Genomic DNA, 25,366 nt, shown 5'->3' with positions numbered 1-25,366 from the left:
CGCGCGCGCGATTGTTTCGCAGGGATCTGTGCCAGTAAACACAAGCACACATTCTCTCTCAATGGCTTGTGCAAGAAAAAAAAAAAAAAATCTTGAAATAAACAAACAGGCACCCAAGGGTGCGGGCGCGCGCACACACACACAGCAGGGCCGCACTCATTGACATGGGGCAGAGTGCACTGGGTCCATCCGTCTAATGGTTTGTGACAACCTGGTCGGCCTCTTTCTCTCCTTTTTCTCCTCTTTTTTTCTCTCTCTCTCAGGTAGATAAATAAACAGTGAAAGTGTTTCTCTCCTCTCTTTCTCTTTTTCTCTCTGCATCAACACAACCTGCACAGTTCTGTCTCTGACTGCATCACTTTTCCACAGAAGGCTACTCAAATATTTAACAGGCAAGGGGGAACATTTTCTCCTCCCCAGCCCCCCCCCTCTGCTCTGTTTTTTTTCTCTGCACACATGCACCTACACATTGCAGACATCAGGGTAAATTTAAGATATACGGAAGCTCACTGAGGATCACACGAAGTCGAACTCGAAAAAGGTGCACATCAAAAATGCATTGGCACTAAAGTGATGAATCGAGGCTCCGGAGCCCAGCTTGGCTCCTCCTCCACCTCCTGTTAGTCCCTGGCACTGTCATTGCTTATCACCTTTTTCCTGCGTGCGCACACACACACACATGCACAGGCCTATCCTGCTGTGGTTACTTACACTGACTGTGCATTCATTTCCAGCTCCAGTGTGAAGTTAATTCTAAAACACAGAGGGGTACTGGGGAGTTTTTGCAAAAAAAATGAGATGGGAGAGCCAGCATTCGTGCTCAGCCATGGCGCTGTAAACAACAACAACAAAAAGTTTAAATTTCAAAATTTAAGGTAAGCAGCTGCACAGATGTTCAGAGTTTCTTGAGAGCATTAGATTAGGAGCTTTACTCAGGCATGGGTCAAGGCTGACAGAGTTAAAACTTGCAAGTTGACTTAATGTAAGTCCAATATAGGCTCTGAGGCCCATTGGTGTCGGTGATTATCCTCCGATTCCGGAGTGTGCAGCGAATGAGTCCATCACTCATGGTTTCTTCCACAGCCAAGGCCAGACAGCTGTAGACTGGGAAAATATAGATTGTGTCTCATACTTATGTATAATTAGTTGAAATATGAACTTAATTTTGATAATTCCTTCCCCACAGTAAACCCTTCTGAATGTTATCTCTTCAGGACTCGGAGCAGTTTTTTTCTGCTGGACCGTCCCACTGGTGAAAGAACAAATGCAAACCCGATTTATATGCATTTATGACTCAATATTACGACTGGCATAACAGCATTTTTGGTGTGTGTATGGGGTGGGGGGGTGCTGCTTTGGGCCAGTGCTGGCTACCAAATCTCATATTTTTCAAAGACACTGCAGAGAAATTCAGTATGGATGTATTTGCAGTCACAGCCAGAAGCACTCCTTTCCAAGCAATGTAGGCAACTGCTTGGGGCCCCAGACCAGGAAGAGGCCCTTGAGGACTAATAGATGTCACTTAAGTGGTTTAGACAAATGCTTATAGAGGTTGACCTACATTACAGAACTTTTTTAAATTGCACTTTTTAAACTAATGCTATATTGATACTACTACCGGAGAATTTAATGGTTAATATAAAAAAGAGAGATAAATGTAATGACATAATGACCACTCAAAGTTGTCTATGTGATTTAAGCGTTTTGCTTCGTTCTGAAGAACGTTCTAGGTAAGAAAGAAACTCCAAAGAATATTTGCATTTGTATGGTTGGACGGGCTCCAGCACCACCTCAACTCGTAATCATCCATTGGAAATTAATGTTCCACCTTTTGTTTGTGGAAACTGTACCTCAGGTAGTAGAACAGATTGACCATTAGCCATAAGGCTGGTTGATAAATCCCTGATGACTCCTGTTTGTGCATGAAAGCATCACGCGCACCTTTGCAGATGATTGCAGACATTAGACATTAAATATCTTGTGATTTATCAAAGAATCAGCATCTGACACCACATGCACAAAACTGTCCTAAAAAATTAAATAAACAACTATTATTTATTTATTTTGGATAGATATCATCAATCTGTGGAGACCCTTAAGGGACACGGGTGCATTAATAGATCAAAATTTTTGCCTTTATTTTCATGGGCTATTACAACTAGTGCAGTGCCCGTAGGAAGTTTGTATTCCTTTGGAAAAGTGGGAGCTTTGTTGATGATCTTTGTCGAAGCTGGTGTGGTTCCGGATTATGCCAATAATGATGAGGACTTCAAAATAAAGGTTTTGAAAATTAATCCCAAAAGTTTTCATAAAAAGGAATGCACATCATCGTGCCATGTGTGAGCCATATCCGAAAGCCGAGGCCGAGCTGACAGTCAGATATGCGAGACACACACACACACACACACACACACACACACACACACACACACACACACACACACACACACACACACACACACACACACACACACACACACACACACACACACACACACACACACACACACCACACACACACACACACACAGATACATCTTGCTTTATAGAAAGATTTATTGTTTTAGAACTCCCAACCATGTGTCAGTTTATGGATTAGGTGATTGGATTTCATTTAAGTTATGTAATTTAATAAAGGTGAGGCCAAATTAATTTTCAGATTGCCCGTGGAATTTTCTGAAGTAAACCAGAACATCTTAGTTGATTTGTAGTTTGATTTTATTTGTGAACATTTTCTCTGTACATCTGCAGAAACACAACCATTGTATCTGTATTTTTTTGTTTGTTTGTTTTTTTTTTGGGGGGGGGGGGGTGAAGTTTTCTAAAAACTGAGAATATACACTTAATTATGCAAAGAAAAAAAATAATGCAGGGTAAAAAAAAAAAAAGCATTTTGGAAAAAAGCTAAATGAATTTTCATAATTAATGCACATCTTCATGGACAAAGTTAAGAACGTTTACTTCTGCTTGTAGTACTTCACATCTGTTGCAATTTTTCAATATATAGGTTTTTGTTCATTTAAGTAATTTTTCAATCAAGTCTACTCAAAGTCATTTGGTTCCAGCTGCTCAAATATGAAGTTTTGCTATTTCTTTCATTTTATATCAGTGTAAATTTAATGTATTTCTGATTTGGACTGTTGCCTGGACAAAATATTGCAAAAAGAGCTGCTGTGATTTCTGGGAAAATGCAATGAACCTTTTTTTATAATTTGTTTTTTATTGCAATTTCTTGGATATAAATACACTACAGTACAAAAATTGATAGCATGGTTTAAAAAAAAATCATGCTTCTAAAAAAAATCATAAAATGCTGCAAAAAAACCAATATGATTGAGTGCTATGGTATGTACAGAAGCATATTGCTGATGCTTCAGTAAAAATACATTTGATCAGTTTCACATTATTAGCACTTTTTTCACAAATCCAGATATGCAAGGAGAAATGGGGAGGTGGGCTTTGAACCCTGGATCTTCTTGCTGAGATCTGGATATCTGGTACTTTCCAGAAAACAGCTGGTAGGAGCCTCTGCCCACCTCTCTCAATCTACAAAATTGCCAAATTAATCAACAGAGAAACAACCCTGCTGCTCCATATGGTCTGTCAACATTAGCAATACTTTTCATTTACAACAATTAGTTTTGATCGACTTTACTTCAGCTCAATTTTTTATTTATTTCTTGTTGAATTAATGACATTTTAAGAAGTTTTCTACCTGCTAATTAATGGTGCTGATGGCACCTTTTGCATCTGCACATGCGACATTTCGGACCACAGCAGCATGTTTGACAAAGAGTCTTCACCCAAAGCAATCAAATGGATTAATGGGATTATTAACCATCAGATGATAAAGGTAAAACCTCTTAAATCATTCTAAAGTCAGTTTTAAGCAGAAACAAGGCCATTTTAAGCAGAAATTTGGCAAAATTCTGTGACGCTTTGAAATGACCGACGTGCAGTGAACACATCATCTTGCAGCTCATTTAGCCGCGGCGCTTTGATCACTTCTGCTGCCTTTTATGATGAAATAATGCTAAATTTATGTGGAAATGATTGTTTGTACAAAAGCTTCAGATATCTGTCAGTGAGATAGATGATGACTGGAGTGCAGTTTGAAGCAGAAACAAGGTGTTAATCTGTGAACCACGGCTAATGACACATGCGCAGATGCAAAAGGTGGCCGATTTTTAGGGAGGTCCATTTAGTCGGTGACACCGGAACTTTATCTCTGACAGCAACCTGAATAGGTACGGTGGGGCGTACATCACTTCTGCTTAGTTACGGCTGCCATTTCAGATCGCCACTGAAAACAAACTGTACGCGCACTCACAACCGTTGTTGATATAGTCGTCTTTATCGCTGTTTATTCGCAAAGCCCTGCTGATTTGGTCATGCCAAATGGCGTATGAGTATGTGGAGAGCCTTGATAGGTGTGCAAAAGTTGCTGCAGTTAAAGTTAAAGTTGCTGCAGTTAAAAACCTCGTAGCTGGATCTTGGGATCGAGCTGACGGCCCACCATGAGGCGAGCTGCTGTCTGTCCCAACTTCTGCCACTTGGCGCCCCCTCGATGCTCTTAGCTGAGTGTCCCAGGGGTCTGAAGCATTTACTTTGAAAAAATTAGAGTGTTCAAAGCAAGCCCGGTCTCCTGAATACCCCTGCTAGGAATAACGGAAGAGGACTCCGGTTCTGTTTTGTGGGTTTTCTTTCTCTGAACTGGGGCCATGATTAAGAGGGACAGCTGGGGGCATTCATATTGTGTCGCTAGACGTTAAATTCTTGGACCGGAGCAAGATGGATGAAAGTGAAAGCATTTGCCAAGAATGTTTTCATTAACCAAGAATGAAAGTCGGAGGTTCGAACACGATCAGATACCACCATAGTTCCGACCATAAACGATGCCAACTAGCCATCCGGTGGCATTATTCCCATGACCATCCTTGTTTACTTGGCTGATAGCAGTCAGCCATTTATCCCTTCTGTCTGGACCTTTGTCGCATTTTAGGAGCTCGAAAAAATGCACTTTTTGATCTTTTAACTTATCGTGGTTGGTACAGCCAACTGCAACACATGATCGTGATATTCTCGGTGAAAACTGGTGTATATTAAGTAGAAAAAAACACGGGAGAATGATGCGAGCGCAATGGACATCAAGTAGGAAATGAGCGCAACAGCAGTTTGTTTTTAGCGGCTTGCTGGTTACTATGCGCATTGCTATGTGCGAGCGCATCAGGGACCCGGATGTCCGACCGTACCTATATGTGTCAAAAACTTAAAACGGACAAAACAAATGTTCCTCCTCGACTGAGGAGACGCACTACAAATTGGTCAAACTTTTTCGACGAAGGGCCTCGGCTCTCTGCAGGTGATCTCTTTCAAGGTCTCGCCGGCTAATAGAAAATGTACGAGATAATCCAGTTCAAACAGCCCGGGCCACTTTTGGTCACGGCGGGGAGCAGGACTCTCTCTCTCTCTCTCTCACACACACACACACACAGAGGCGGCGTTGTCCGTCCTCCTGTTGTGATGAGATATGTGCCGCTGCACAATAACGGTAGTAAATAGCCATTATCACCACAATGCTGCAACACCACAACACAATCTGGAAATCTCCCACACCCGCATAAAAGGATTTGTGCCACATTTTGGAAAGGCGTGCAGGAGAAGCACACACACACACATCAGTGGCAGCTGATGTAGGTCACAAATACACACACATGTAAAAAAAAAAAAAAAAAAAACTGCTTCCTTTTTATTTATTTTTTCCCATTTCCTGGCTGTTTGCACATGCATAGATTTGGGCCACACTAAGATGCAGGCCATCTATTGAGTAAAGAAAAAAAAAACCCCCAGCTATTCTTTGGCCTCTCTTAAAGCAGCGTTCTAAAGCTCGCAGGTGAGGGGCTTTGTTCACCCCGAGCAGCTCATGCGCTCACAGCCATGGGCTCTCCTGCACGCTCACACCGGCTCAGTGCTCCAGAAGGAGCGCTTTATCTAATCCCCCACAATTTTATCCTTCAAAGGAGTTTCTTTTCCTTCTGTTCTTTGTGCCTCCTGCTCGCTTCATCTTTCTTTTGAGGAACTCCATGTCAGTTAGCGGCGCTCCTGATCGACGCCGCCCTCATTCTGTTGGACAAAAATTGTTCTCCTTGGAGACGCACACAAACCCGTGGACGCTGTGTCTTTCTGTCGCGTCCCCCTGCGGCGGAGCCGTGCAGCACTTTCTCAGCCACGCTGCACACACACATATACGTTGATTTGCATCTGATTTACATGGCAGCTAGTGGACACCCCCGCTCGGTTACTGACAGTCTGTCAGATTTAAACCTCCCCTGGCTCAACTCTGTCCCACCGCCACCTCCTCCACTTCTCTCTCTGTTCCTTTCTTCCTTTCTGTCTTGCGGGTTCCACTGGGATGTGGTTAGCGTGCTGTTGTAAAGGCCGTCATGTTGTCCATCCTGCCCTCAGGCTATCGTTTCCTCTGCGTAAAGCTGCACCATATCAGGTTGTGTGCTGACACTTTTTCTGGTTCTGGTTGTGGTTTGGAGAAACCAGACTGTGCTCAGCCTCAAAATGCGCATCAAGTTGTTAATTTTATCATTTAGTCCTCTCACTGTTGTCAAAAGACCCTTCACACAACCAAGTCTAGTTGCACTCGGTGCAGGAATTCAACAGACAAACTGGTAACCATCAAAAGATTTAAGCTGCAGGTCTCAAAGAATAACATAGTGACACAGACTCATAATGGCTACCTGGCCAAAAACTGAAGTCTACAACCAGGAAAGGTCAGGTGATCAGCAAAAACAAGCCAGCAAAGGTTAGCTGTGACCAGTGGTGGGCACAGTTCCGCGAATCCTCTAATTGCTAATTATCAAAGATAATGTTTTCATGATCAGATTAGCTTTTCAGATAACTTTGAAGACCATCATCAGACCAATTATCTGCCGATAATTTTTAGACCACTAGATGTAGTAAACAAAACTGAACATTTACTAACATTTATGAAGTCTAAAATCAGTTGAGTACCTACCTGTTAAACGTTTTGTAGTAGATACACAGTTCTGTCCTTTACATACAGAAGAGAGCTGGTTCTAGAAGAAACCGCTCTATCCTCTGCAGGCAAAGGAGAACTGGCCCCAGAAAAGAAAAAAGGTCATTTCTTTTGACCCCATACAGATATTCTGGCAGTATCACCCAAGTCATCCAGAGGCATACAGTTTTACCTTTATGGTTAAAATTTTAACCAAACTAATTTCGGATAAGTTATTTAAATTAAACGTCATGTCTGAAGTTTTATGAAGTGAAAATATCAGATATATGTTCTAGTTTTAAAGTAATGCACTAATTTTGAAGGTTTCAGTGTGGACATGCTGTGCCCAGTGCATTATGGGCAATCTCACTACATTCACGACCGAAGAAATGCATTTGAGATGCTGTGATCAGGCTCCACACGGACAACAACATTAAACTCTTTGTATATTGTGCCTAAAACTCTCGTGAATATATTCTCTGGGTTTATAGACATTGTTATTGTTTGGTTTATGTAAAAATGCCAGAAGAAGCCCAGGTTGCCTCTCCATTATTTTCAGTTGGAATCATTGCAATTGATTCCTGTTTGCTCTTTAACATCTTGCTTATGTCAAACACTGTCTGTCGTCTTTGTTCTAGAGTAATATATATGTCTGAAATTCAGTTTGCGTTTATTAAATTCCACGCATCTTAAACGTAGTATTATCTGGAACTTTGTTTCGGCAAGTTTTCACGGTCTCTACTGGCCATTAGTGTTCATGGCAGTATTTGCCCTATGTACTGAGCATCTGGGCACCAGTAGATGGCAGTGTTCTATTTATTTTAACACCAGTTATATCAGACGGTTATCTAATTACAACTTGGCTTTTTTTTTTTTTTTTTTTTTTTTTTTTGCAAATGCCTTTTTTTACAAATAAAAAAATTGGCATATTTTACAAAAGCACATTTATATGTAAACATCAACACACACATCACATTAATGTGTTGGTTTTTACATAGAGTGAATGAGTCAACCAATCAGTGTTAGTGGAGGCACATTTGACCCATAATCCCTTTGGCATCTGTCTGTTACAAAACTTCAGAATTAGTGCATTATTTAAAATTAAAAGATATGTGTTATATTTTAACTTTGTACAAATGGCAGAATTGACATGGAGTTATTCTATCGGTATTAATTTTATTTATAACTCAAAACCATAAGTCAGCACTGCTTTATTTTCCAAGACCTCCACCTCACAGCGACACTGTTATTGAGTAGAGAGTTGAGCTTTGCTGTTCCTCTCAACTGCTTCTGTGCTGCAAGCTATGTAGTAAATAGAAGCTTTGAGCAGTGGGCAGGGTGCTCAAAGACAGAAGTGATGACTTATTGTTTGGGTCTGTGGTCGCCTTTCATGCTACCAGAAGCGATTGTGGTGTAAAAACTCAAAATCAGCTTGTTAGTAGTTGCAAGTGTACCGGAGACAATACTGAAAGTTATCGGTTAGCTGTAGCTTCTGATAAATCTTCGGGTAGTTTATTGGTTTAGCTTTATAAAAGATAACTTTTCAGTTAGCTGATTATCTGTTATCGAAGCTAACCTTTTGATTAGCTGTGCCGACCACTGGCTGCAACACATTCAAGGTTTGAGGCTTGACAAGTGACGACAGAATCCTGGAGTCAAGTTGAGGCTGGGAGCATGCACTGTTGCCACACATCACTGCACCCACCCCACTGTGGAACTGCCCCGGGTCATGGATGGAAAAGTAGTCATCTGTCTACTGCAGCCAGGTGAAACATTGACATCCTCTTGGCCTAGTTGAGCCACTGAAGACCTCAACATCAAGGTAGCTACTCACCAGAATATGCCCTAAGAAACATGTCACATGGCCAATATGTCGTACCTGATGCTAGCTTAAAATACAAGCGGCACTTCTTATCAGAGTCTCCCGATGTGCATCATCATTTGACAAATAGTTGCTACAGTGGTACCCAAGGATCCTCCAAAGAGCTCTAGTCCCAAAGACTTGCAGTCATTGCCTCATCAATGGCAGACCCAGAAACTCCTGGAGTGACTGCATGAAATACAGCGACTGATGAACAGAACCCTGGAACTCACCTTATTAGAATGATTGGCATCTTAGGAAAAGGTTGGAGGTTCATCTGGAATGGGACAAAGTCCTGGAAATTCTTATCCTGTAATAATTGATGTGGCATCACTAACATAGTAATGACTGTATGTTATTGCTTCTCTAATTTTTCGGCTATACTAAAATGCAAAATGGGGCCAAATGGAGCCTGATAATCACGAAATGGGGGTAAAATGTAATGAAATGGAGTAGACTGACTCAGACTGACTCCAAATATGAATAAATATGAGTCAATTCAGTACTTTTATTTCATTATTTTTAAGCAAAATGGGGACTGATAATAAGGAAATGGGGGTAAAGCATAGCAAAATGGAGCAGACTGACTCCAAATATGATTCAATGAAGTAATTTTATTTTTTTTTTTTTTAGTGAAATGGGGCGAAATAGGGACTGATAATAACGAAATGGAGGTAAAATGTTACAAATAAAAGACAGACAGACAGACAGACCCATTGACTGAAGATTCATCTGGCACACCTGCCCCTACTACATCTACTGAGCTCATCTCACAAAAAACAAAAATCAACATTCAATAAAAGTACTTATTTGGAGTCAGTCTGGTTCACTCTGGTCCATTTTGTTACATTTTACCCCATTTCGTGATGATTATTTCATCCATTTCATATTTTAGTATGGCCCTTAATTTTTCCCGAGTTGTCATTTTTTTCTATTATCTACTCACTGAACTATTATGGTTGTTTAGTTGCAATGTTGTAATGATGTTGTATGTTCTGTCAATCTTGTGTTGTGCTTTTTATTTGGTCTTTTTTCAAATGGTCATAGCAGATGGTCACCTCACTGAGTCTCCTCTGCTTGAGGTTTCCTCCTGTAATAAAAAACAAAACAAAAAAACAAAAAATGCTGAACTTTTTCAGGTGTGCTCAAGACCTATGAATCAGATATGACTAATTCGCTGTGGGTGCAGCAGGTACACATGGAAAACAGCAGCAGGGTTGCTGACCTCTAGTCTAGACCTTGCTCCTGTGAAATGCCGTGAGATGCCTTACAGTGCATCCGGAAAGTATTCACCGCACTTCAATTTTTACACATTTTGCTATGCTACAGCCTTATTCCAAAATGAGTAAATACATTTTTTTCCCCTCAAAATTCTACTCACAACACCTCATAATGACAACATGAAAAAGTTTATTGGAAATTTTTGCAAATTTATATATATATATAAAAAATTAAATTAAAAATATGCAAATGCATGTATATAAGTATTTGCAGCCTTTGCTCAATACTTTGCACTCTGGAGCAGGTTTTCATCCAGCATGTCTCTGTACATTGCTGCATTCATCTTTTCCTCAATCCTGACTCGTCTCCCAGTTCCTGCTGCTGAAAAACATCACCACAGCATGATGGTACCACCACCAGGCTTCACTGTAGGGATGGTGCCTGGTTTCCTCCCAACATGGCGCCTGGCCAAAGACTTCAGTCTTTGTCTCATCAGACCAGAGAATTTTATTTCTCATCCTCTGAGAGGCCTTCAGGTGCCTTTTGGCAAACTCCAGGTGTGCTGTCATGTGCCTCCATCTGGACACTCTACCATACAGGTCTTATTGGTGAATTGCTGCAGAGGTGGTTGCTGGAGCTCTGACAGACTGACCATCGGGTTGTTGGTCACCTCCCTGCCTAAGGCCCTTCTCCCCTGATTGCCCAGTTTAGACTGTCAACTGTGAGGCCTTATATGTAGACAGGTGTGTGTCTTTCCAAATCATGTCCAATCAACTGAATTTACCCCAGGTGGACTCCAATTAAGCTGTAGAAACATCTCAAGGATGCTCAGTGGAAACAGGAGGCAACTGAGCTCAATTTTGAGCTTTATGGCAAAGGCTGTGAATACTTAGGTACACGTGATTTCTTCAGTTTTTATTTTTAATAAATTTGCAAAAGTCCAAACCCCCCCCCCCCCCCTTTTTTCACATTGTCATTATGGGGTATTGTGTGTAGAATTTTGAGGAAAAAAAATGAATTTCCTCCATTTTGGAATAAGGCTATAACATGAAAAATGTGGAAAAAGTGAAGCACTGTGAATACTTTCCAGATGCATAGTGCATTGCGATTTGGCATTGTATAAATAAATAGAATAGAATGACCCCTCCCACCCTGGTCACAAACTCTTTGTATTACTCCCCTTTGGCTAGAGGCTGCTGTTAAATCAGAACCAAAACCTCACAACGAAAGAACAGCTTCTTGATGACTGCATTTGGCCTCATCAATAAAATCCGGGACTGACTATAACAATAATCTGTCATACGCTCCAACAGCAACTTGGAATTTGTCGTTTATTGTATTATGTTGTATTCACTGCGTTGCCTGCAAAATGCTTCTCACTGCACTTTGCTGTTCTTTACTGTTGAAATGACCTTGCACTGTGTTTATGGCTCTTGTTACGCGCCATCAAACCAAGCAAATTCCTTGCAAGTGAAAACCTAGCAGTAAACCTGATTCTACTTATATTGAGTGTATAATTCAAAAAGCATTTATTAGACGAAACATCTACTGTGTATATATAGATATTTCATCTCGTCTTTCTAAAGTGGTTTGATACAAATGCAGATACATGATTCTTAAAGCTCCTATTACCTCTGGGATCACTGTGGCCCTTAACTTCCACATCTTTTCTAGGTCTTCCTTCAGCCCCTGGGAACTTTTCAATCTTCTCATGCTACTATTTTTTAAGCTTATACTTCCTTCAGAATCATCAGGCGTGTCTTGGTGGCTTTCCTCACTTGTTTTGTCCAATAATCTGTAAAAATAAAAATATAATGCAATGCTAAAATACCCTCGGCCATACGAGCATTGTGTTCTTTATAATTGGTTGGTTAATTAATTATTAAGATCCTGTTGTCTTACGTACAATTTGTGCATGTTCAAATCAAATCATCATTTGTTTGTGTTGTGCAAATCAAGGATTATTTGGTGATCACCCTCTGTGCATTTGCAGTTATTAATGAAGTCAGCTTTCAGTTAGCAAACATTAGCGTGCAAGCTAATGTCCAAAAAGTTCTTGTAAATGACTCCAGAGGAGTTATCAGGTTACAAAAACAGCATTTTCAGTTTTAGAAGTGTTTTATTTCTCGCTAGCTTTTACATAATATATCAGAAGCAATGCTGTTAGCAAGTTGCTACACCAGGAAGTGACATCACCATGCTAACCTCTGTGAAATGTCTTGTAAATAAATGTAGAAGTGTTATTAGGTTCCAAAAACAGCGTTTTCAGTTTTAGAAGTGTTTTATTTCTCGCTACCTTTTACATAATATATGAGAAACAAAGCTGTTAGCAAGTTGCTACACCAGGAAGTGACATCACCATGCTAACCTCTGCGAAATGTCTTGTAAATAAATGCAGAAGTGTTATTCGGTTCCAAAAACAGTGTTTTCAGTTTTAGAAGTGTTTATTTCTTGCCACTTTTTACATAGTATATGAGAAACATATATAAACACACAAAACGAAGCAGTTTTGAAGAGACTAGCGACTAACGTCACAGTCCAGCTTGACTCTGATTGGCTGACACCTGTGTCACTCAAAAACTAAATGGATGAGATTAGAAAAAAATGCAACTTTTTAAACCTCTTAAAATACATCAAGGTCAGCCGTCTTTGAACTTGTCTAAGGTCTGTGTCCCAAGAATGTTCCCTGTGAATTTCAAGAGTTTGGCAGTAATAGGACTGGAGTTATGTTGAGCACAGACAGACGGAAAAAAAGCCTTTGCAATACCCGATGGCCTCAGGTAAAAACTCAAATAACAAAAGTTGTCAACATCTAAATATATATGTATGGCTCTGTGTATCCATGTCCAAAATAGACACATAGTAAATCCTCACCTTTATTGTGTGACAAAGAATGTAAAATTAAAATTGTGCTGTTTGTCAGTATAGCTAAACACGACCCTCGTACCCGTCATCATTTCTCCACTTTGGAAAGTCACATTAGCTTAATTTGTGTGACATATGTGGCAACACGCCTGGTGAGATGTTTGCTCGACATCATTTTAGGCAGACTGGTAGACATTAGTGATGACACCACCCTTGGTTTTTAGTATCACATTAAGGTATGTAATCAATGAAAATACACCTGAAAGTGTCAAAAACACCCCCATGTTTCAGTCATTTAAAACATAAAAAACAGAGAATCCACATCTTTCATTTGGTCCACATTGGTCATTTGCAGGAATATGACGAAGTATTAAAATGGTCACAGTGATTAAGAATCCTTCGAACCACGTTGATTAGGACTGAGACGTGACTGATTGCAGGCTGAGCTACAGTCACACTTTATCTTGTGCGCAAATTTCACGTCCGTTGCAGCATTAGGTTTGTCTTACGCAATCAGACCGAAAAACGCATAAACCTCCTGTCACCCTCCGCGGCGGTGCCATGATGACTAAATGAAGTGATGATTTGAGTCGTAGTTAATCATCATCAATTACTAAGAAGGTTTCGGCAGGCGTTCAGTTTTGTTTCTGTCGTGTGAAGCCTCTCCTGTATTTACTGTCAGTCGACTGATGCTCACAGGAAGGAGGGAAGCTTACAGGAAATAATCCGACACAAACATCTTGTTTTACACGCGGTGTCACGCCCGTGTCTTCATCACCCGTGACAACGCTTTATTTCACTTGAGCCAATTTTACTGCCACACAAGGGAGAATTCATTTAGCAGCAAAGGAGTCCAAGCTCTAATCCAAATAATCTCTAATAATAAAAATTACACTCTGACAATGTAAAAAAAAAAAAAAAAAAATCACACATTAAAGAGCTGATAATACTGAAAAAAGGTGCGACTTATACTCCAGAAAATATACTTTACTTTTTTTCCTACATTCCATAAAACTTTCCCAGAAGTCCAAGCTCTAATCAAAATAATCTCTAATAATAAATGATAATAATAAAAATTACACTATGACAATGTACAAAAATCACACATTAAAGAGCTGATAATACTGAAAAAAGGTGCGACTTAAAGGTGCGTGGGGGCAGCAGCTCAAGCAAAGCCGCCCAGACCTCCCGATCCACACACACCTCCTCCAGCTCCTCCGGGGGAACCCCAAGGCATTCCCAAGCCAGCCAAGAGATGTAATCCCTCCAGCGTGTCCTGGGTCTTCCCCGGGGCCTCCTCCCAGTGGGACGTGCCCGGAACACCTCTCCAGCGAGGCGTCCAGGGGGCATCCAGAAAAGATGCCCGAGCCACCTCAACTGACTCCTTTCAATGTGGAGGAGCAGCGGCTTGACTCTGAGCTCCTCACCCTATCTCTAAGGGAGCGCCCAGCCACCCTGCGGAAGAAACTCATCTTGGCCGCTTGTACTCGCGATCTCGTTCTTTCGGTCATGAGCCAAATCTCATGACCATAGGTGAGGATCGATCGGTAAATCGAGAGCTTTGCCCCCCTACTCAGCTGTAGCTGAGTGTGTACTGTAGCTTTATTTAGTAAAAATAGATTGAACAATTTACAAATATAAAATGTTTATTCAGCTCGACTGAGGGATTCTGCAGCTAAAGGCTAAGCTAATGGTACACTACATCACATTTTATTTTCAGTTACCTACCTAAGACAAATTTGCAGAAGCTCTGTTGCTCAAACTGGGTGTGTGTATATATCCAAATGTGAAGAATTTCAGATTGCGTCTGTCTGTTCGATGACACTGGGTGCTGTGTCTCCCTGCCTGGGTCTGTGGCCTGAACATTAGCTGCTTCACTTCCGTCCAAACAATCACTCCAAAGAGTCGCTGAAAAAAGCTTCTCCTCGCAGGGTGATCTGAAAATGGCTGTGCACCGCTGCTTCCCATCCAACCTGATGGAGCTTGAGAGGTGCTGCAAAGAGGAAGGGGCACATCTGCCCAAAGATAGGTGTGCCAAGCTTGTGGCAACATATTCAAGAAGACTTGAGGCTGTAATTGTTGCCAAAGATGCATCAACAAAGTATTAAGCACGTGAATACTTATCTACATGTGATTTCTTCGTTTTAAAATTTTAATTAGCTTGTAAAATAAAATAAAAAACTTTTTCATGTTGTCATTATGGGTGTTGTGAGTAGAATTTTGAGGGAGAAAATGAATTTACTCCATTTTGGAATAAGGCTGTAACATAACAAATACGGATGCACTGAGTTGTGAATGTAACATTAAGTGTGATTGCCTTACACAGTAATTGCTCCAATACATTGTGGTTACATCTGCGACTGACTGTTACAAAGCAATCACGCTAATAAACTGAAGGTAACAAAAGTCACTGGTTGCTGATAACTGCATAATTGCTGGAGCAGTCACAATCACACACACACGCACACACAATGTGAAGCAAATCTTGGTGGAGTGTGTTCTGTTACAGCAAGAAATAACACCATACTTCTCTTCTACATGTATTATGTTCTTCATAATAATGTGACATCATCAGGAGTTTATTTGTTTGAGTCACATGTCATGCAGTGACAATTAACTCACTCACACACCCAAAACCTCAGCCTGAAAGCTGTCTCCATCCCAGTGATTTCCTTCTCAGCAGCAGCAGCAGCAGCACTATCTCCCTGTCACCTTTGGATTAAGGTTTTTATTCTTTGTTATTGCAGTCGTGGCTTAGAATCATAATCCTTGTCTTAGAAATGATTTCTCTTTCAAAGAAGGTTTTCACAAAAAATGATCTTCCTCCTAAGTACATGAAACCAGTGTGTCCCTGTGCATTTTTTTCCCCACAGCATTCACATTTTTGTTTCTTCCCCCTCACATAACCAATCCTGCGTGCACCCCCCCCCCCCCACCCACCCCCAGCTGAGAGTGTCTGTGCGCGCTGCAGAAACATATCATGGCGTGTCAGCAGCACATCATGATGTGACGTCCACTCTCAAGAAGTTGGAGGAGAGATGTAAAGCTGCTACGCCGCTGCCGCTGCTTTCGCTAATGAGGTACGGCTGATGATAACGAACGCAGCGGCGATGCTGACGATACTGTTAGCGCGCCAAAACAACACGGGGGAGAACCCAGGAGACGTCATTTTATCCGAGAGAGGAAAAAGATTGAGCTTAGAGAAAGTCAGAGAGATAAGGTTTTCGAAAAGAGGGAGACGGAACGAGAATATGAACGAAAGGACAAAATAGGACAGCATCCGACAGCCGCCATACATCCAGAACAATGGGCTTTGTCATTCCCGCTCCATCTTGTTTCTGCTCCCCTCTAGTACCATCCTTCAGGTCCCTGTGCTGATTGTGTTAGCCGAGCGTAAGAATGGGGCCCTTTCAGTTGTGTGTGTGTGTGTGTGTGTGTGTGGAAGCCCGTCACTCTGATGGGACCCCGGAATGCTCATTCTTCACACACACACCAGCTGCAGACTGATAATAACACGCAGATGACTGTCCTGAATCCTGAGAGACAACGAAGATGGAAAAATGCCGAGATCCACTTGAAGGATTACAGAAGCTCAGAGCATGAATATGTAGAAGGACAAAAAGTGGAGTGTATAACCAAGAGACGAGAGCGGTGGAGGAGTCTTACGTGCGCTCCCTTGAAGAGTCGCACAGACACACTGTTGTTTTGTAGGAAGCGGCTGGTTGGATGGAGGCAGCCAAAGAACGTGGAGGAGAAGCGGTGGCCTTTAGCGCGGTACTGCGCGGCGCCTCGCCCCGCGTTAAAGATGCCCTCCGGCTTTCAGAGTGAGAAAGTTGGCATTTAAAATAGAGACCGGATGGTTGTTCTACACTTGACTTGGACTCATCTGCGTTGACAGAATGCTACGAATCCTTTAAGAGCTGACCCCCGCAACTTCTACGTTAAAAATATTTGTAAGGCTGTTTGGCAACCAGGCTAATCTTTAGAATGTGCGATTTGTTTGGCTCATTTTTTTCACGTGCAACAGCATCACAAACATTCTTCTGTTTGCTGGGTGTATGTGTGCATGCACTTACCATGTGTTGGGCAAATAATGAAAAAAAATTGATCTTCATCCAGAATTTCCAATAGTATTAGAGGAGACTCAGACAAAGGAGTGACTGAATTATTTGTGCTGCCATCCCTCAGATAAAGCAGATGGAGCTCATGTAATTTCCAGTCATTTTTGGTTACTCCTGCGAATAAAGCTTTTATTCTGCTTTCTGTGGTACTGTAACATCAGAGTTCATCGTACCATTATATAGCCTGGGCAGCCTTGAAATTTGTGGAAAGCACAATTTAAAAACAGAATTTTCTGTTGCTGCAGGCCATAAAGTTCAATGTGCAAACACTGCAAAAACTATCCCTCTCAAAATAAGACAAATAATCCGAAATGTAGCTAAATTGTCTTGTAATTAAAAAAAAAAAAAAAAAAAAAAAAAAAAAAAAAAAAAATCTGCCAATGGGGTAAGAAAAATGTACTTGGTTAGAATTCTCAAAACTAGGAAAATGTCTATGCACCGAATAATCAAAATATACCTTAAAACTAGACAGAATTCTTATTTTAAGTTTAGCCTCTGCCTTAAAATAAGTAAACCAATCTTGTTCCTTTGCTTGGATGATTTGAAATCCATTGTCTTTCTTTGTTACTGGTTAAATACAGCTTGATATTAGGTGGAAAAACGTAATAAAAAGTGAGATACATTTTCCCAAAATAGGACACTTTTTCTTTTGTAAAAAATGCTTATTTTTCTATTTAGATTAATAAATCAAATTTTCTTTAAACAAGTCTTTATTTTTTACTTTCTTAGATATCAGTGTTTGCACTGAAGCTACAGTAGTGTTCAGAATAATAGCAGTGCCATGTGACTAAAAAGATTAATCCAGGTTTTGAGTATATTTCTTATTGTTACATGGGAAACAAGGTACCAGTAGATTCTCACAAATCCAACAAGACCAAGCATTCATGATATGCACACTCTTAAGGCTATGAAATTGGGCTATTGGTAAAAAAAAAAAAAAGTAGAAAAGGGGGTGTTCACAATAATAGTAGTGTGGCATTCAGTCAGTGAGTTCATCAGTTCTGTGGAACAAACAGGTGTGAATCAGGTGTCCCCTATTTAAGGATGAAGCCAGCACCTGTTGAACATGCTTTTCTCTTTGAAAGCCTGTGGAAAATGGGACGTTCGAGACATTGTTCAGAAGAACAGTGTAGTTTGATTAAAAGGTTGATTGGAGAGGGGAAAACTTATACGCAGGTGCAAAAAATTATAGGCTGCTCATCTACAATGATCTCCAGTGCTTTAAAATGGACAAAAAAACCAGACACGCATGGAAGAAAAGGGAAAACAACCATCAAAATGGATAGAAGAATAACCAGAATGGCAAAGGCTCACCCATTGATCAGCTCCAGGATGATCAAAGACAGTCTGGAGTTACCTGTAAGTGCTGTGACAGTTAGAAGACGCCTGTGTGAAGCTAATTTATTTGCAAGAATCCCCCGCAAATTACCTCTGTTAAATAAAAGACATGTGCAGAAGAGGATACAATTTGCCAAAGAACACATCAACTGGCCTAAAGAGAAATGGAGGAATATTTTGTGGACTGATGAGAGCAAAATTGTTCTTTTTGGGTCCAAGGGCCGCAGACAGTTTGTGAGATGACCCCCAAACTCTGAATTCAAGCCACAGTTCACAATGAAGACAGTGAAGCATGGTGGTGCAAGCATCATGATATGGGCATGTTTCTCCTACTATGGTGTTGGGCCTATATATCGCATACCAGGTATCATGGATCAGTTTGGATATGTCAAAATACTTGAAGAGGTCATGTTGCCTTATGCTGAAGAGGACATGCCCTTGAAATGGGTGTTTCAACAAGACAATGACCCCAAGCACACTAGTAAACAAGCAAAATCTTGGTTCCAAACCAACAAAATGAATGCCTCGCAGATGTTGAGAAATCATGAAAAACTGTTTATACAACTAAATACTAGTTTAGTGATTCACAGGATTGCTAAAAAAGCAGTTTGAACATAATAGTTTTGAGTTTGTAGCATCAACAGCAGATGCTACTATTATTGTGAACACCCCCTTTTCTACTTTTTTTTTTTTTTACTAATAGCCCAATTTCATAGCCTTACGAGTGTGCATATCATGAATGCTTGGTCTTGTTGGATTTGTGAGAATCTACTGAATCTACTGGTACCTTGTTTCCCATGTAACAGTAAGAAATATACTCAAAACGTGGATTAATCGTTTGAGTCACATAGCACTACTATTATTCTGAACACTACTGTACTTCCAGTAACTATTTTCCTGAACATCTTTCACAGTAAAAGCAATTTAACAAGTGGGAAGATTAAACACAAACACTACTTAAGTTAAAGTACTGTTACTTTCAAATTCTAATAACTACAAATTAAGTTACTGTTGGAGGTACTTTACTGAAGTACCTCCAATACTTGATATGCATCACAATATCGATACATTTATGTGCTTAATACTGCTAATATAAATTATATCTAAATGCATGCATACACTCACCAGCTACTTTATTAGGTTCACCTGTTCAATTGCTTGTTGACTCAAATGGTTAATCAGCCAATCATATGGCAGCAATTCAGTGCATTCAGGCATCTGGACGGGGTGAAGACAACTTGCTGAAGTTCAAACTGAGTATCAGAATGGGGAATAAAGGGGATTTAAGTGACTTTGGCTGTGGTATGGTTGTTGGTCCCAGACAGGCTGGCCTGCGTATTTCAGAAACTGCTGATCTACTGGAATTTTTACACACAACCATCTCAAGGGCTTACAGAGAATGGCCCGAAAAAGAGAAGATATCCAGTGAAAGGCAGTCGTGTGGATGAAAATGCCTTGTTGATGTCAGAGATCAGAGGAGAATGAGTAAACTGGTTGAATGTGCAATTACGTGGTACTACCATTTGTTTCATTTTTAATTTATATAGCGCCAAATCACAACAAAGTTGCCTCAAGGTGCTTCATACAAGTAAGGCCTAACGTTACCATGTCAGTATGGACCAACATCTCTGACGAATGTTTCCAACACCTTGTTGAATCTATGCCATGAAGAGTTAAGGCAGTTCTGAAGGTAAAAGGTGGTCCAACTGGCAAGGTGTACCTAATAAAGGGGCTGGTGAGTGTAACTTGGAGTGTGTTGTGTTGGCATGTAATCCAGCTGTTTGGTACTTGTAGTTACACTGATTAATGAGTGTTCTACTCTCATATTCTTTTGCACATTTTCACCTTTTCTTTGTCTTTACCCTATCCAAACGAGATGTCACAAGCTTTACTTATAGGCTACTACTACGGTTTTAGCAGCAGTCGAAGTCAGCAGTAGTATGGGGATCTTAAGAGATGTGTTTTATTAAGTCAAATCTCAGCAGGCAGGTTACACTGGTCTATAGTCAAAATACTTCTGAAATAAATGTAGTCAAACTTTACTAATTTTGGGCCACTGAGAATGAAAATGATGTTTGAAATGGTCGATTGGCTCTCGTTTTAACATATGTTACTACTATGCTACTAAGTGTTACCTTTTGATGTTTAAAGTGTTACAAAAAAAAAAACAGGTGAAAGAGAGACACTCATATGAACAGTCAGAGGAACATGAAAAGAAAGATGTATACGATTTATCATGAAAACTCTATACTATCAACACAATAATTATGTAGACTTAAAATGTTAACAACTTTAGACCAGTGATATTCCAGAGAAAAGGGAACTGAGAGAAAGTGCTATAACCTGCTGACTTCTTTTTCACCTTTGAGATATGACGTATGCCATATAACCAGTGCATCATTCTGATATTCCTCCAGATGCACAGGAGGAAGATGCTAAAGAAGGTGGCGCTGATGGACATGCTAACAGTCATGTCATGCAATGAAAACCTTTAAAATCCCCCCCAGGCAGAGGATTTCAAACTTATTTCTGAAAACTTTCTGTGCCGGAAATGTGTCCAGTTTCTTTTGTAATCTGTGAGATTCGCTAACAGTCCCGTCTGATCAGTGTTGTATAGTAACGAAGTAAAAATACTTCACTACTGTACTTAAGTACGTTTTGGGAGACTTTACTTGAGTTTTTAAATTCAGCTTACTTTCACTTTTACTTCACTACATTTCCAACCTCAATTGAATACTTCTACTCCGATACATTTTCTATTCTCCATGCCGTTACTCGTTACAAAAAAAACCAAACAACACACACACACACGAAAAAAGTCGTGTTTTCACCCAGAGACACCACTGATTACTAGTGACTGCAACAAAGTCAGGCCGGTTTGTCATGAGGCATGTCCGATAGGCTTTTTTGCAGTTACGCACTTGGGGGGTGTTTGTCAGGAAAATGATCATTTCTCCATATTGATTACAGACCTGCAGCGGGTCTGTAATCAACTTTTCTGCAGAGCGGCTTTACTTTGAACCTTGAACCAATCGAAGCAGTGATTCGCAGGTCGAAGCAGTGCTTCGATCTACGATTCGTGGATTGATTGTTTTATTTCGCTTTATCCTAATTTTTCCCCACTAAAACCCTGAAGAGCATATGTCTGTGAGTAATATTTAATAGTTTTATGTTAAACCGACCTGTTATGGTCTTCCAAAACAGTTGATAGATGTATTTTATAACTTAAAAACGGGACCGCTGCTAACACGTTAGCATGTCTATGGCATTTTCAATGTTAAAGTTAGCATCAAGCTGTTCGCATCAGCACGTTTGTGTTGATTTGTTTTCTGTATAATTAATGGCTCAGCGTTCATTGTCGTAAAAGAGTCAAATTGTCATTTTTTAAATTTATTTTTATTCATATATTAGCAACAATAATAGTCTACATAATAGACAATAATAGTCAATAATAATAGACTAATAATGTTACAATACAATTTTAGAGAAAGAGACAAAAAAGAACCTAATGAAACAAAACACAACAGAAAAGATAAAACCATGTAACAATGAAAATAAATAAATACATATAGAAATAAATAACAAACACCTAGTGAGTATCCTCTCGTTTAGGTTTTGACACCTTGTTTCTGAAGTGTTTTTGTGTGATGTGCACAATTTTCAGTATTTTGACTTATACTACCAGTCATTTACAAGCCTAGTAATATATAAAAAAAAATCAGTCCATTTTTGATTAACATTTACTTGTACTTTTACTTTCAATACTTGAGTACATTCAGTTGTACATTATTTGCCATACTTAAGTACAATAAATACTAGATACTTTAACACTTTTACTTGAGTAGCATTTCAGTCAGTGACTTGAACTTCTACCAAAGTCATTTTTCTAATGGGTATCTGTACTTTTACTTAAGTGTGATTTTCTGGTACTTTATACAACACTGCGTCTGATTCCTTTCTGCATTTGGTGGGTTCACGTTTCCAAGCTCGCTAGAAATGTGCACATGAGCGTCTTCCTTTCTACAAACCTCTCAGGGTCACACTCCAAAAACCTCAGCAAAATCAGGTTGATTATAACAATGATCATGAGGATGACGATAACAGCAGAGAACATAATGGTAGTGATAATTTTCATTAGTGGTGGATGATGATGATGATGAGGAGGAGGAGGAGGAAGTGGAAATAATATCATGGTTTCAAATGATGGCTACAATGATGCTTCTTATTGATTTTAGAATTTAAACATGGTTTTAACAAACTCAAATGGTATTTTGCTCTGAATTCAAACCAAAGTGAGAGGAGGAAAAAACGAGCGGCGTGTAGCTTGATACTTTGTCATGTTAGCTTCATGGTTAGCTAGCCTAAAGATTTAACCTCTGCCAATCCATACTTAGTTTTTGCTGAAGATAATTTTAAAATATTACATTAAATTTATGAAAACAGCTGCAGGTGGTGATTCTGTGGGTGTGTAATCACAGTCAGTATATTTACTCCTCTTGCTGTCACTCAGTATACGTTTTACACATTGGGTGGCTTTTCTTCTTGCAGCTATTGTCTGTGGACGGTTTCTTTCTTTCTTTATTTTTGACAACTAAAATATTCCCGTACTTTTAGCCATTAAATACAGATTTTATCTGCAGAAACGTCACTGACTGAACCATTAATTGTATTTGGGGGTGGTAATGCTAAATCATTAGCGAGGCTATGGCTAGTTTGTACATCCACCAGCTTCACATCAAGCTGGTGGATGGTCACTAGAGGGCCTTAGGGCGCTGTCCTTTCAAAATATCGTGGAAAATATACAAGCTAATTAATAAATAAGTATGATTTACTACAATCCCCTGGATAAAGTTTTCACAATCATGTGACCTGAGGCTGAGTTTTAATTTGAACATGTAACTTTCCCTCAGGGATGCAGCTCATGTTTCTGGTCAAATTTTATTGGACAATGGACCAATCACTCACACACAGCTCAGGAGTTTACTCGCTCTGGCTGTAATAATCTGAAAAATGATTGGTATGCCGACGACCACCACGGCCTTTGCGTTCCAAGTCCACCTTCCAGCTATGTTTGTCTTATTTCATCTGTGTGCTTTTGCAGTTGTCGCATGACATCATTTGAAGCAAGGATCAGCCCAGAGCACTCTTTGGAGTCTTAAAGTGCACATCGAAGTTTTGATATGAAATGTCTCACTGGCTGAATTCAAAACAAGAAGCCGACTGTGGACTATCTAAGCTCCGATGACAGGTGATCAAGTGTGTGTGTGGGAGGTAGTTAGCAGGGTTACTGTATTTGGCTCCTAATATACATTCAGTTGCCAATATATTAGGTACACATAGTGAGAAGTTATGTGGCCTTGTAGCAAATCTCCCTTCATGAAAAAGTGAAGGTGCACCCTCTTAAAAATGAATGCCACCAACCGCCACTGAACACAACACTTCCGAAAATAGTCATCTGTCTGCTTTAGCCAGGTGATTCATGGGCATCCCCTTGGCCTTATTCCAGGTGTTGGGATTGTCAACACTGAGGCACCTATGTATTGGATAATGCTCAGAGAAATACATCACAGAAGTAACCATTAATTTGCTACATCATCACTCCAGCGGTACCCTAAAATCATCCCAAGAGACCTAGTACCGAAGACATCCAGTTGTCTGTCACCTTTGATCACTGGCTAGCATTCCAGCCTCACAACTAGGCAGAAAACAAGAACCACCAGGACCTTAAACACTTGAACATTCGTCCTACTGAAAAGATACCAAACACCTCTGTCCATAGACCTCATGGTTCCATGCGCTTTTTCCAGATGTCTGTCAGTTTCAAAGGACTAGGACCCAGAGATGTGAATGTCACTGTGAATCTGACAACAAAAGAGAAGCACAACGGAGGAGCTTCATATAAGAAAACAGATCCGATCTAGGCTTTAAAAAAAATCCTTTTCTGTGCCCCTCCAGTTTCTCCAGGTAAAACTGGGGTTATGTCAGGAATGGCATCCGGCATTAAACCTGTGCCAAATCCCAGGATCTGTACTGGATACACTGTGGTGACCCTGACTAAAAAATGGGGCAGCTGAAAAGCTAACAACTTCTCTGTGTTGCTCCACCATGCAGATGTAGATGCAAGAGACAAAAGTTGCACGATGCACATTTTCTCCAGTCACAGCAATAACAGCCTGTAACTCCTTCAGACTTGTCTTGGGTGTCTTGGTGGCTTCCCTCACTAGGCTCCTTGCACAGTAATGCACTTTTTGAAATCTATTGGTCCCCACAAATCAGTAATACAAAGTGTCGGGGATCACCCAAGTACACCCTTATGCTAAATATGAATGAAATTAGTCAACTGGTTCTTCAAAGATCGTGCTAACAAGGGTGGCCAGCTCCTGGTTACTTGGTGTTATGTTTAATGATAGATAATAAAGGACAGGAAAACCCGACACTGTCACTATGTGTTTTTCCTGTATCGTTATTTAGCATGCTAAGATCTCTTGTGAATCCTTTCAGAGGTATTATCTGGTTACAAAAACAGCATTTTTTAGATTTAGGCATGTTTTATTTCTTGCTAACCTTTACAATATATATGAGGAAAATATATCAAACATAGTCGATGTATACAGAAATACAGCAGTTCTGGAGTGTATTACGCCATGTTGGATTATTTTATGAGAGCGAGCAACCAGCTGACACCACGCTGCCTCTTTCTTCAGATTGGCAGTTGTCGTGTCTTATCACTCAGCATTTGCATAAAATACACTTCTCGTCTATTTTGGTCCCTAGCTGGCGGTATAGCGACCGTTGTCTTTTGTCGCTGCAACACGCTCACTCTGATTGAAAATGAATGGGAAATGTCACTTTGCCTCTGTCACTTGCAGCTAATGTGACCGTAGGATAACCAGTGACCTAAATCGATGATTAGATACCTTTGGTATGAGGGGT

General features: G+C 40.2%; 1 protein-coding gene across 1 annotated transcript in view; it reads left to right on the top strand.

Moving 5' to 3' along the window:
- efna2a (ephrin-A2a) overlaps positions 1-25,366 on the top strand; it is a 255,598-nt gene that overhangs the window by 970 nt on the left and 229,262 nt on the right. The window lies entirely within an intron of this gene.

This window comes from Thalassophryne amazonica, chromosome 19, assembly GCF_902500255.1.
Source record: "Thalassophryne amazonica chromosome 19, fThaAma1.1, whole genome shotgun sequence".
NCBI lineage: Eukaryota > Metazoa > Chordata > Actinopteri > Batrachoidiformes > Batrachoididae > Thalassophryne > Thalassophryne amazonica.
The sequence above is the reverse complement of the archived record's forward strand: the minus strand, read 5'-3'. Positions and strand labels throughout refer to the sequence as shown.